Source organism: Procambarus clarkii, chromosome 77 (genome assembly GCF_040958095.1).
Source record: "Procambarus clarkii isolate CNS0578487 chromosome 77, FALCON_Pclarkii_2.0, whole genome shotgun sequence".
In the NCBI taxonomy this organism is placed as follows: domain Eukaryota; kingdom Metazoa; phylum Arthropoda; class Malacostraca; order Decapoda; family Cambaridae; genus Procambarus; species Procambarus clarkii.
Genome location: NC_091226.1, coordinates 13,960,880 through 13,972,502, shown reverse-complemented (window position 1 = coordinate 13,972,502; position 11,623 = coordinate 13,960,880). Strand labels below are relative to the sequence as shown.

General features: G+C 46.3%; 1 protein-coding gene across 5 annotated transcripts in view; it reads right to left on the bottom strand.

Annotated features, from left to right (window-relative positions):
- Nucleotides 1-11,623, bottom strand: part of LOC123747159 (uncharacterized) — a 471,756-nt gene that overhangs the window by 56,642 nt on the left and 403,491 nt on the right. Inside the window, exon 1 of one of the 5 annotated variants that reach the window (XR_011224892.1) lies at nucleotides 7,265-7,402. The exons of the other annotated variants lie outside the window; for them this stretch is intronic. The gene's annotated coding sequence lies outside the window, so the exon portion shown is untranslated. Of the gene's footprint in view, nucleotides 1-7,264; nucleotides 7,403-11,623 lie in introns of those variants that run through there. 5 annotated transcript variants of the gene reach the window in all.

Below are 11,623 nucleotides of genomic sequence, written 5' to 3'. Positions count from 1 at the left end.
AACCAGGATCAATATTATTCGACCGAGGGGATACTATGACGTTCCTAGCACACCCATCAAGAAGTCAATACCTCACTTCTCACAGACACTAAAATCAATTTTCTTAGCCACCAATTTCTTGGTTTGCTACCAAGATTCTCCCCAAATCACCCTCTGGAGAGCTACTAAGATCACAATTGATTCCCAAACCAACGTTTAAGTGTACTCTGGTCTAAGTATACTCCAAAAACATAAGTAAACTCAAAGTATATATACACGAGAACAACCCGTTCTCGCAAATTTAATAAGTCAATATTGACTTATTAAATATGTGCATAGGTGACATACTTAACATAATAGATACCCTTAAAAAAATTCATAGAAAACACCGACCTTACCTAACCTTGTTAGTATCTTAAGATAAGCATCTTATTGCTTCGTAATTACAATTATTACCTAACCTATAATAGGTATAGGTTAAGTAATAATTGTAATTACGAAGCAATAAGATGCTTATCTTAAGATACTAACAAGGTTAGGTAAGGTCGGTGTTTTCTATGAATCTTTTTAAGGGTATCTATTATGTTTAGTATATCACCTATGCACATAGTTAATAAGTCAATATTGACTTTACGAATTTGCGAGAACGGGTTGCCGAGAAATGCGGTACACTTTTGTGTATCGATTGCATCTTAATACACCCTTAAAAATCAGTACAAACTCATACCCTTCGAATGAGATGAATTTCTATGAGTTTTTCTCTTATTTCCTGCATTAAAAAAGCTCTTTTTAGGAGCCATTGGTGAATGATATTGTTGGTAGCTCGCGTGTGAATTACTGCTTCCCCTGCACCGCTAACAGCCGTCCTTACTCCCTGTAGGACTGTCGTAATGAAATGAACTTGGAGGTGCTGTTGGGGCATACGGAACAGCTCTGTGGAGTGAGGGAGAGAGGTGAGGGAGGGGAGAGAGAGAGAGGGAGAGGTTAACTCCCTTCCAGTGGGAAGGGAAGGGATGGGGGGTGAACCTACTCTCACGTTAACACATTAACCCAGCGACCAAAGCCAGCTGTGAATGCCTCTTCCTCCAATCCCGTCTCAAGTTCTCTTTTACCTGCTCTTCTCAGCCACACCCAGCCACTCCCAGCCACACCCAGCCACTCCCAGCCACACCCAGCCACACCCAGCCACACCCAGCCACTCCCAGCCACACCCAGCCACTCCCAGCCACACCCAGCCACTCCCAGCCACACCCAGCCACACCCAGCCACTCCCAGCCACACCCAGCCACTCCCAGCCACACCCAGCCACTCCCAGCCACTCCCAGCCACACCCAGCCACACCCAGCCACACCCAGCCACACCCAGCCACTCCCAAAACATCCCACATTACATATTTTAAGTCAACACCCGTATAACAAACACCAGTTTAGGAGTCACATCTACTAGTCATTTCCTTTCCCTTTGAGCTGCGTATTCCCCTCATATTTCTTCCTCATTTTCCCCTCGCGTTCTCATAAATGAGAGACGAGAGACCTAAAAAGAGAGAGAGAGAGAGACCATTAGATTACATCCTGGAGCCGACGGCTTCAGGCGCTGGTACTCATGCAGTGGATTCCACTCTCCAGTGGAATCCCAAAGTCCATTTCGGGATCACCATAGCCCGTGCTACTTGGGATGTTATGTTCCCAATAGCTGGATATAAAACAACAACAATCCATTCTTCAACAGCCTGGTCCTCGTATTTGGTGATTCGGTCAGCTGCTGAATGATTCGGTCAGCTGCTGAGTGATTCGGTCAGCTGCTGAATGATTCGGTCAGCTGCTGAGTGATTCGGTCAGCTGCTGAATGGTTCGGTCAGCTGCTGAGTGATTCGGTCAGCTGCTGAATGGTTCGGTCAGCTGCTGAGTGATTCGGTCAGTTTTGAGTGGTTCGGTCAGCTGCTGAGTGGTTCGGTCAGCTGCTGAGTGATTCGGTCAGTTGCTGAGTGATTCGGTCAGTTTTGAGTGATTCGGTCAGCTGCTGAATGATTCGGTCAGCTGCTGAATGATTCGGTCAGCTGCTGAATGATTCGGTCAGCTGCTGAGTGATTCGGTCAGATGCTGAATGGTTCGGTCAGCTGCTGAGTGATTCGGTCAGCTGCTGAATGGTTCGGTCAGCTGCTGAGTGATTCGGTCAGTTTTGAGTGGTTCGGTCAGCTGCTGAGTGGTTCGGTCAGCTGCTGAGTGATTCGGTCAGTTGCTGAGTGATTCGGTCAGTTTTGAGTGATTCGGTCAGCTGCTGAATGATTCGGTCAGCTGCTGAGTGATTCGGTCAGCTGCTGAGTGATTCGGTCAGCTGCTGAGTGGTTCGGTCAGCTGCTGAGTGATTCGGTCAGCTGCTGAATGGTTCGGTCAGCTGCTGAGTGATTCGGTCAGCTGCTGAATGGTTCGGTCAGCTGCTGAGTGATTCGGTCAGTTTTGAGTGGTTCGGTCAGCTGCTGAGTGGTTCGGTCAGCTGCTGAATGATTCGATCAGCTGCTGAATGATTCGGTCAGCTGCTGAATGATTCGGTCAGCTGCTGAGTGATTCGGTGGCTGAGTGTGGCAGGTGGAGTGGCCTTAGCTTATAACATTCTGATGTACAAATTCTTTGTCGAATCTGGCCTTAAAGTTGTGTGAATGGAGGTGGCTTTTACAACTTCTTTTCTCAGTTTTCTCTTCTTCATTCCACTAGTTGAGCGCCTGTACAGGATACGAGTATTTCCTTAAATTCCGTCGGCTCATTTGCGTTTCCTGCTTCCAGATGGGTCGTACTTTCTTAAAATTTGAAGAGGTTGTACTTGTCAGCCTTGTCCATTTCCATCAGTACCTTGTATATTGTGATCATGTCTCCACTGTTCAATTAGTCTACCTTCTAAGCTAAATCCTCTTAGCTCTATAGCTCCCGATTATGTTAAAAAGCTCTATAGTTTTTCATCTTTGGTTTTATTCTTCACAAAGAGCGGGTTCCATGGCCGGTACTGCATTTTCCGGTATTGGTCTAATGTATGTTGTGTAGATTGCCTTCAAGAAGTCCTGATTTGCGTTTCTAAACGATGTTTTTATATTTGTCAGCGTCGCATATGCCGCTGATGTCACCCTGCCTGTGTGTGCCTCTGTTGGTGTTGTTAAAATTGTATCTACTCCCAAATATCTCTCTTTTTTCTGTAGTGATCATGAGAGAGGTGTAGATATCTTTTACAGATAAGGAGGTATCTTTCCCCTTGGGGGTGGACGGTAGAGCGACGGCCTCGCTTCATGGAGGTCGGCGTTCAATCTCCGACCGTCCACAAGTGGTTGTGGCACCATTCCTTTCCCACCGTCCCATCCCAAATCCTTATCCTGACCCCTTCCCAGTGCTATATAGTCGTAATGACTTGGTGCTTTCCCCTAATAATTTCCTCCCCTTTGTGTGGAGGGATTTATCATGGGATTTACTTTCTGGCCTTCAGGAGATTTACTGTCCTAAGCATTTTATTATTATTTTTTTTAGCTAATAAGTGTCAAAAAGGTTCTGTAGCTTCCTTTGCCAATCATGGTGAGCTTGTGTGGTCACACTGATTTAGCCACGTAATTCCTCCATTTTTTGTTTAACCCCCTTTTAAATTGACCAAAATGTCATCCATTGTTTCTTCCAGCCTTTCATCGCATAACCTTGGTCTCCAGGTTGGTTCTAAGGAGGCGGTGGAGGCCTTGCTGGAGGTGATGAGATGCGGTTTAAGACTCCCAAAGGAGATAGCATTACCTCAGACCAGGACCCCAGGAGAGGTGAGATGTGCCGGCCCACACTGGCCGTGACAGGTTAAGAAGCTCGTCGAGGAAGAACCAGAGGACGAAAAAGTGGAAGAGAGAGAGAGAGAGAGAGAGAGAGAGAGAGAGAGAGAGAGAGAGAGAGAGAGAGAGAGAGAGAGAGAGAGAGAGAGAGAGAGAGAGAGAGAGAGAGAGAGGGAGAGAGAGAGAGAGAGAGAGAGAGAGAGAGAGAGAGAGAGAGAGAGAGAGAGAGAGAGAGAGAGAGAGAGAGAGAGAGAGAGAGAGAGAGAGAGAGAGAGAGAGAGTGAGAGAGACATAACCCACAAGACGAGCCCTCACATACGATGGCCCTGAAAGATAAAGGAAGTGAGACACACACGTAATAAAGAAGGCAAATGGCTAATGGAATGAAGATAGACAGAGAACACAAGAGCCGTAATGATGTGTGCAAGAAATGACTGAAATGGAACACAACACCCAGCATGAGACAGAGAACCCAGCCGCTCCTAGCTTCTCCTAGCTTCTCCTAGCCGCTCCCTCTGGTCTCAGTAGCCTTACTGAACAAGAGTCTTCATCTTGTTCAACCGTCCTTCCAATATGGCTGCCAAGTTGACAGTTCAATTTCAAACTGAGGTGTATGAACGGAGTCACCTGTGGGAGCCAATGAGGGGCCATACGAGGAGTCAACTGATATCGCTCTGATTGGTTGGCGGTTTTAAATCGTCATATTCTCGACCAATAATGCGCCACGTATCGCTTCCCGCCATTAGCTGCAACGGGTCACGTGATTTGAAATCACAGTTGGGTAATCAATTGATTAACACTCATTATGTGTATAAACTCAACTACTGAGCCAAGTTGCCAGCACCCAGCCACAGAGCTGAGATCAAAGAACAGGCTGAGCCTAGAGCGAGCGGCCAGCTGGCAAAATGATCCAAGGGGGTAAAAATTCACGGCGAAAAATTTGAGTGAAAATTTTGATTCAGTTAGCCCGACAATGGCGCGCGTTTGGTAAAGAACATGGCGCTTGGCGCCAACCAGCGCCCGCGCCTCAACACACCTCAATGTGAGCAACAATAGTTTGTAAACACAGGGGGCCCTGGTTGGCTCCTCTGCCCGGGCCGTCTGCATACGACTTGTCAACCCCAAAAATCCATCATCACAACTCTCCTACCTCCCGTTCTTTATCTCTCTACACATTTTGTCTTCCTCTATCTCTCTCTCTCTCTCTCTCTCTCTCTCTCTCTCTCTCTCTCTCTCTCTCTCTCTCTCTCTCTCTCTCTCTCTGATTGGTTCCTTGGACAGTTACTCTGTCCTTGTCATGTACACGTTTATACTAATTTTCCCTGAATATTTTAGTTAGCAAAGATGAACAGGTGAAAAGAGGCATTTGTTATAATATTCAAGTGACCCCCCGTGATAGAAAATGGAAAATAGTTTCAGAGTTTTTTGCTACGTCCTCCTTGGTCAGAGACGTCTCCCCCTGAATATATTATTATAATATTCCAACCGCCTGGCCATGGGTAAATACCAGAGAGAGAGAGAGAGAGAGAGAGAGAGAGAGAGAGAGAGAGAGAGAGAGAGAGAGAGAGAGAGAGAGAGAGAGAGAGAGAGAGAGAGAGAGAGATGCAAGAAGGCTCATCTCAAGTCTTTGACCAAGTCTTGTTGGACTGTCTGCTAATCATACAGTCCAATCATATTATACATGGACTGTCTGATGCATAACATGCACATACATACATATTTATGCATGTTATGCAATACAGTTTTCTATGACCTCTAAATAAACTAATATTGAAACAAATGCTAATTTCTATGGACTCAGGTGCTGTGAATTTTATATCTTCCGGATTCGTGTGTTTATAGGGGCCAACCCTCCCTCCTTTGACACTCCATATATAACCACCAGTAATCCTGTAAAGTTGAGTGAGACTAGCCCTTAGCATCTGATCTCCAGCCTTGGCCATTCTATTTCATATACATTTCATGTGAGGACAGGTTGCTTGATCCGGTTTAAAATCTCCAACCTCATTCAAGTTTCTTATTTTAAAGTATATATTTCGACCAGTCTCGCTTGTAAATATGTAAAATGTGTAGTTATTAGTTGTAATTACGGTTATTGCTCGGTCCTATCTTGAGGTTATCTTGAGATAATTTAGGGGCTTTTTAGTGTCCCCGCGGCCCGGTCCTCGACCAGGCCTCCACCCCCAGGAAGCAGCCCGCGACAGCTGACTAACACCCAGGTACCTATTTTACTGCTAGGTAACAGGGACATAGGGTGAAAGAAACTCTGCCCATTGTTTCTCGCCGGCGCCTGGGATCGAACCCAGGACCACAGGATCACAAGTCCAGTGTGCTGTCCGCTCGGCCGACCGGCTCCACATGTAAAATTGAACTGAATTCTGAGTAATTGGAGAAATTCAGACTTTCACTCTCACACCAAAACCCAGAGGTATGGTGATGGAATCGTGAGTGAAGGAAGTGGTGAAGGAAGTGGTGAAGGGAGGAATGAAGATGAAGGACACTAAAAGTGTCCCAATATACCCCAAATCAGTCATAAAATCATTAATTTTTTAATAATTAATTAATAATTAAATCTTTATCAAACTGTCTAAACATCGCTTTACAACTAAAATAAAAACAGAAATATATTAAAAAATATTAAAACGAAACCTATTTATCTTAAGGCTTGATAAAAGTATTACAGTAAAAAGTTACAGAACCTGGGGCCAGATTCACGAAGCAGTTACGCAAGCACTTACGAACCTGGGGCCAGATTCACGAAGCTGTTACGCAAGCACTTACGAACCTGGGGCCAGATTCACGAAGCAGTTACCCAAGCACTTACGAACCTGGGGCCAGATTCACGAAGCAGTTACCCAAGCACTTACGAACCTGGGGCCAGATTCACGAAGCAGTTACCCAAGCACTTACGAACCTGGGTCCAGATTCACGAAGCAGTTACGCAAGCTCTTACGAACCCGGGGCCAGATTCACGAAGCAGTTACCCAAGCACTTACGAACCTGGGGCCAGATTCACGAAGCAGTTACGCAAGCTCTTACGAACCCGGGGCCAGATTCACGAAGCAGTTATCCAAGCACTTACGAACCTGGGGCCAGACTCACGAAGCAGTTACACAAGCACTTACGAACCTGTCCATCTTTTCTCAATCTTTGGCGGCTTTGTTTACAATTATTAAACAGTTAATGAGCTCCGAAGCACCAGGAGGCTGTTTATAACAATAACAACAGTTGATTGGCAAGTTTTCATGCTTGTAAACTGTTTAATAAATGTAACCAAAGCCGTCAAAGATTGAGGAAAGATGTACACGTTCGTAAGTGCTTGCGTAACTGCTGCGTGAATCTGGCCCCAGGTCCGTAGAAGTGCTTGCGTAACTGCTTCGTGAATCTGGCCCCCAAGCTCGCTTTGGAGTCGCCCTTGAAGGATACACTTACCCTCGAGGCCCAGACAACCTTACCTGAGGCCGGCAGAGCTCCGAAGCGTGTCCCCAAACTTACCTGGAAATGAACAAATCCACAAGGGCCGTCACGAGGATTCGAACCTGCGTCCGGGAGCATCCCAGACGCTGCCTTAACCATTTACAGACGTTACCTGCAAATAATACAAGTCGATTACTAATGGTAGTTTGATAAGAGTGTGATTGGGTAGTTAGGTTATATATATATTTGAGGGTGTGTGGGGGGGTGGGATGGTGGTGGAGGGGATAGTTCGGCTTTTAATAGGTTGGCAAGCCTGAAAGTAGGTCTGGCAAGCCTGAAAGTAGGGCTGCCAAGCCTGAAAGTAGGGCTGCCAAGTTTGAAAGTAGGGCTGCCAAGCCTGAAAGTAGGGCTGTCAAGCCTGAAAGTAGGGCTGCCAAGTCTGAAAGTAGGGCTGCCAAGCCTGAAAGTAGGGCTGCCAAGTCTGAAAGTAGGGCTGCCAAGCCTGAAAGTAGGGCTGCCAAGTCTGAAAGTAGGGCTGTCAAGCCTGAAAGTAGGGCTGCCAAGCCTGAAAGTAGGGCTGCCAAGTCTGAAAGTAGGTCTGGCAAGCCTGAAAGTAGGGCTGCCAAGCCTGAAAGTAGGGCTGCCAAGCCTGAAAGTAGGTCTGGCAAGCCTGAAAGTAGGTCTGGCAAGCCTGAAAGTAGGGCTGCCAAGCCTGACAATAGGTCTGCCAAGCCTGAAAGTAGGGCTGGCAAGCCTAAAAGTAGGGCTGCCAAGTCTGAAAGTAGGGCTGTCAAGCCTGAAAGTAGGGCTGCCAAGCCTGAAAGTAGGGCTGCCAAGTCTGAAAGTAGGTCTGGCAAGCCTGAAAGTAGGGCTGTCAAGCCTGAAAGTAGGGCTGCCAAGCCTGAAAGTAGGTCTGGCAAGCCTGAAAGTAGGTCTGGCAAGCCTGAAAGTAGGGCTGCCAAGCCTGACAATAGGTCTGCCAAGCCTTAAAGTAGGGCTGGCAAGCCTGAAACTACGTAGGGCTGCCAAGCCTGAAAGTAGGGCTGGCAAGCCTGAAAGTAGGGCTGGCAAGCCTAAAAGTAGGGCTGGCAAGCCTGAAAGTAGGGCTGGCAAGTCTAAAAGTAGGGCTGGCAAGCCTGAAAGTAGGGCTGGCAAGCCTGAAATTGGGCTGGAGTATAAATGGAGATAAATTCGGTATCATCACCACAGGAGGGCACAACCGGTTCAGCGTTCTCATAGGAACTAACTGTAATCAACTTAGTTAATTAGCCACTCTATATTCTCGTGTCCATTTCTCTTGATAATACAAAGACATTTTAGTTGCTAGGACAGTCCACAGCAGACATCCTGCCTGCTAGGACAGGCCACAGCAGACATCCTGCCTGCTAGGACAGTCCACGGCAGACATCCTGCCTGCTAGGACAGTCCACAGCAGACATCCTGCCTGCTAGGACAGTCCACAGCAGACATATTGCCTGCTAGGACAGTCCACAGCAGACATCCTGCCTGCTAGGACAGGCCACAGCAGACATCCTGCCTGCTAGGACAGGCCACAGCAGACATCCTGCCTGCTAGCACAGGCCACAGCAGACATCCTGCCTGCTAGGACAGGCCACAGCAGACATCCTGCCTGCTAGGACAGGCCACAGCAGACATCCTGCCTGCTAGGACAGGCCACAGCAGACATCCTGCCTGCTAGGACAGTCCACAGCAGACATATTGCCTGCTAGGCAAAGCCCTAGTAAAATATTTGAGTTGCTAGGACAGCACTGAATAAAACTGAATTGTTGAGTTGCTTACTATCCCCCCTAGCATTCACGACCATATACTTATACGAGATGAAGCACCCGGCAGTGCCCGGGTCGCCCAGGGGACCAGGAATCCCCCTATACCCCCCCCCCCTGCCCATCTTGCTGGACACGTATCCTCCCCGTCTCCTCCAAGATCATTGCTTCGAGTCCACCGCAATGCCCTGGTGGACTGTCTGAACATGTTAATTTCATTTATATGTGTATTTAAACTAGTGAAAAAGTCTATGGACTCCACCCTGAACATTTCAAACTGGTGTTAAAGTCTATGGATTCTGCCCCGAACATTTCACATCAATCGATTTCGTGATGGCAGAGGTATATTGGGGCCACTGGGCCGACCCTAGCCCCCCCTATATGACACCCCCTGGTATAATAGCCATTAATCTTGCAACGTTTAGTGAGGCTAGCCTCAAACGTCTGTCCTCTAGCCTCGCACACACACAATCTCTCTCTTATAGATTTTATGCCAGTCTTATGTAATGTTAGAATTGTTAAATATATTATTTGGCCAGATATTGACATTTTCTGGTCCTGTTTAATATAATCAGGTCATCTTATCTTGATCATTAACCTTTATTTTTGATTGTACAGTTACTGATTCATATTCCCAATTGATTGGAAATCTATTGAATTATATTCTCTATTGATTGTAAATCTATTGAATTATAATCTCTTCTGATTGTACATCAATTGAATCAATAATTAATTGTACATCTACTGAATCATAATCACTATTGATTGTACATGAATAGAATCATATTCTGTATTACATTTTATATTACATTACGTATTCATGCCCGAAACGCTTTGCGTAATAGTGGCTTTAGGCATTGTATGTACTAGCTCTACCTATAAGTTAAACAATCCTTGTAAATATTTATTGTATGTATGTACCTTACCTAAATAAAATTGTATTGTATTGTATTGTATTGTATTAAATCCTGCTTGTATAGCAGTTGCAATGCAAAGCGTGATAATACAAGGTTGTATGTCTGAGCTGCAGGTATGGACGCTGGCTGGGCCTTGGGGGGAAAGGGGGTTATCTTGCGGTTATCTTGAGGTTATCTTGAGATGATTTCGGGGCTTAGTGTCCCCGCGGCCCGGTCCTCGACCAGGCCTCCTTTTTGTTACACATCCCCAGGAAGCAGCTCGTAGCAGCTGTCTAACTCCCAGGTACCTATTTACTGCTAGGTGAACAGGGGCCATCACGATGAAAAAAAAAGTCTGCCCATTTGTTTCCGCCTCCACCGGGGATCGAAGCCCGAACCTCAGGACTACGAATCCCGAGCGCTGTCCACTCAGCCGTCAAGCCAACTGTTGGTCCTTGTACGAAACCTGACCATATTTCCTCAATCATGGCGACCTGGTCAGGGAGTATTAAATAGTTTATGAGGTCCTAAGCTCTAAGAAGTTGTCTGTAAGAACGATTACCTTGAGTGGCGAAGTTTCAAGGCTCATAAGCTGTTTAATACAGATATCTCTCTCTCTCTCTCTCTCTCTCTCTCTCTCTCTCTCTCTCTCTCTCTCTCTCTCTCTCTCTCTCTTCTGTGTTTCTCTACCAAGCCTGACAAGGCAACATGACCACAATTGGGTTAACAACCCTAGATACGACCTCTACAAGCTTAACAACCCCAACATACGACCTCCACATGCTTAACAAGCCAATATACGACATCCACAAGCTTAACAACCCCAACATACGACCTCCACAAGCTTAACAACCCAAGATACGATCTCCACAAGCTTAACAACCCCAACATACGACCTCCACATGCTTAACAAGCCAATATACGACCTCCACATGCTTAACAAGCCAATATACGACCTCCACATGCTTAACAAGCCAATATACGACATCCACAAGCTTAACAACCCCAACATACGACCTCCACATGCTTAACAACCCCAACATACGACCTCCACATGCTTAACAAGCCAATATACGATCTCCACAAGCTTAACAACCCCAACATACGACCTCGACATGCTTAACAACCCCAACATACGACCTCCACAAGCTTAACAACCCCAACATACGACCTCCACAAGCTTAACAACCCCAACATACGACCTCCACATGCTTAACAAGCCAATATACGACCTCCACAAGCTTAACAACCCCAATATACGACCTCCACAAGCTTAACAACCCCAACATACGACCTCCACAAGCTTAACAACCCCAACATACGACCTCCACAAGCTTAACAACCCCAACATACGACCTCCTCATGCTTAACAAGCCAATATACGACCACTTCTCTGTCGTAACAATATATAAAGTTTAGTCAGTGGCGGCTTAGATAACCTTACATAACCTAAGTGAGTGTACCAATCCCCCCAATCCGGAAGTCTGAGCACCAAACCCCCAATCCGGTAGTCTAAGCACCAATTCCCCAATCCGGTACTCTAAGCACCAACCCCCAATCCGGTAGTCTAAGCACCCATCCCCAATCCGATAGTCTAAACAAGATGCATTTGAGACCCCAGATTGGATTTAGATTCCAGGCATTTCCAATCAAAGCAATCCTTCCGTCCCACACTCCCGAAAGATGGAAAGTGAGGGGAAAAAAATAAATAAATAAAAAAATTTTGGGGAAAGAAAGAATTCCCATTAAATTTTAAT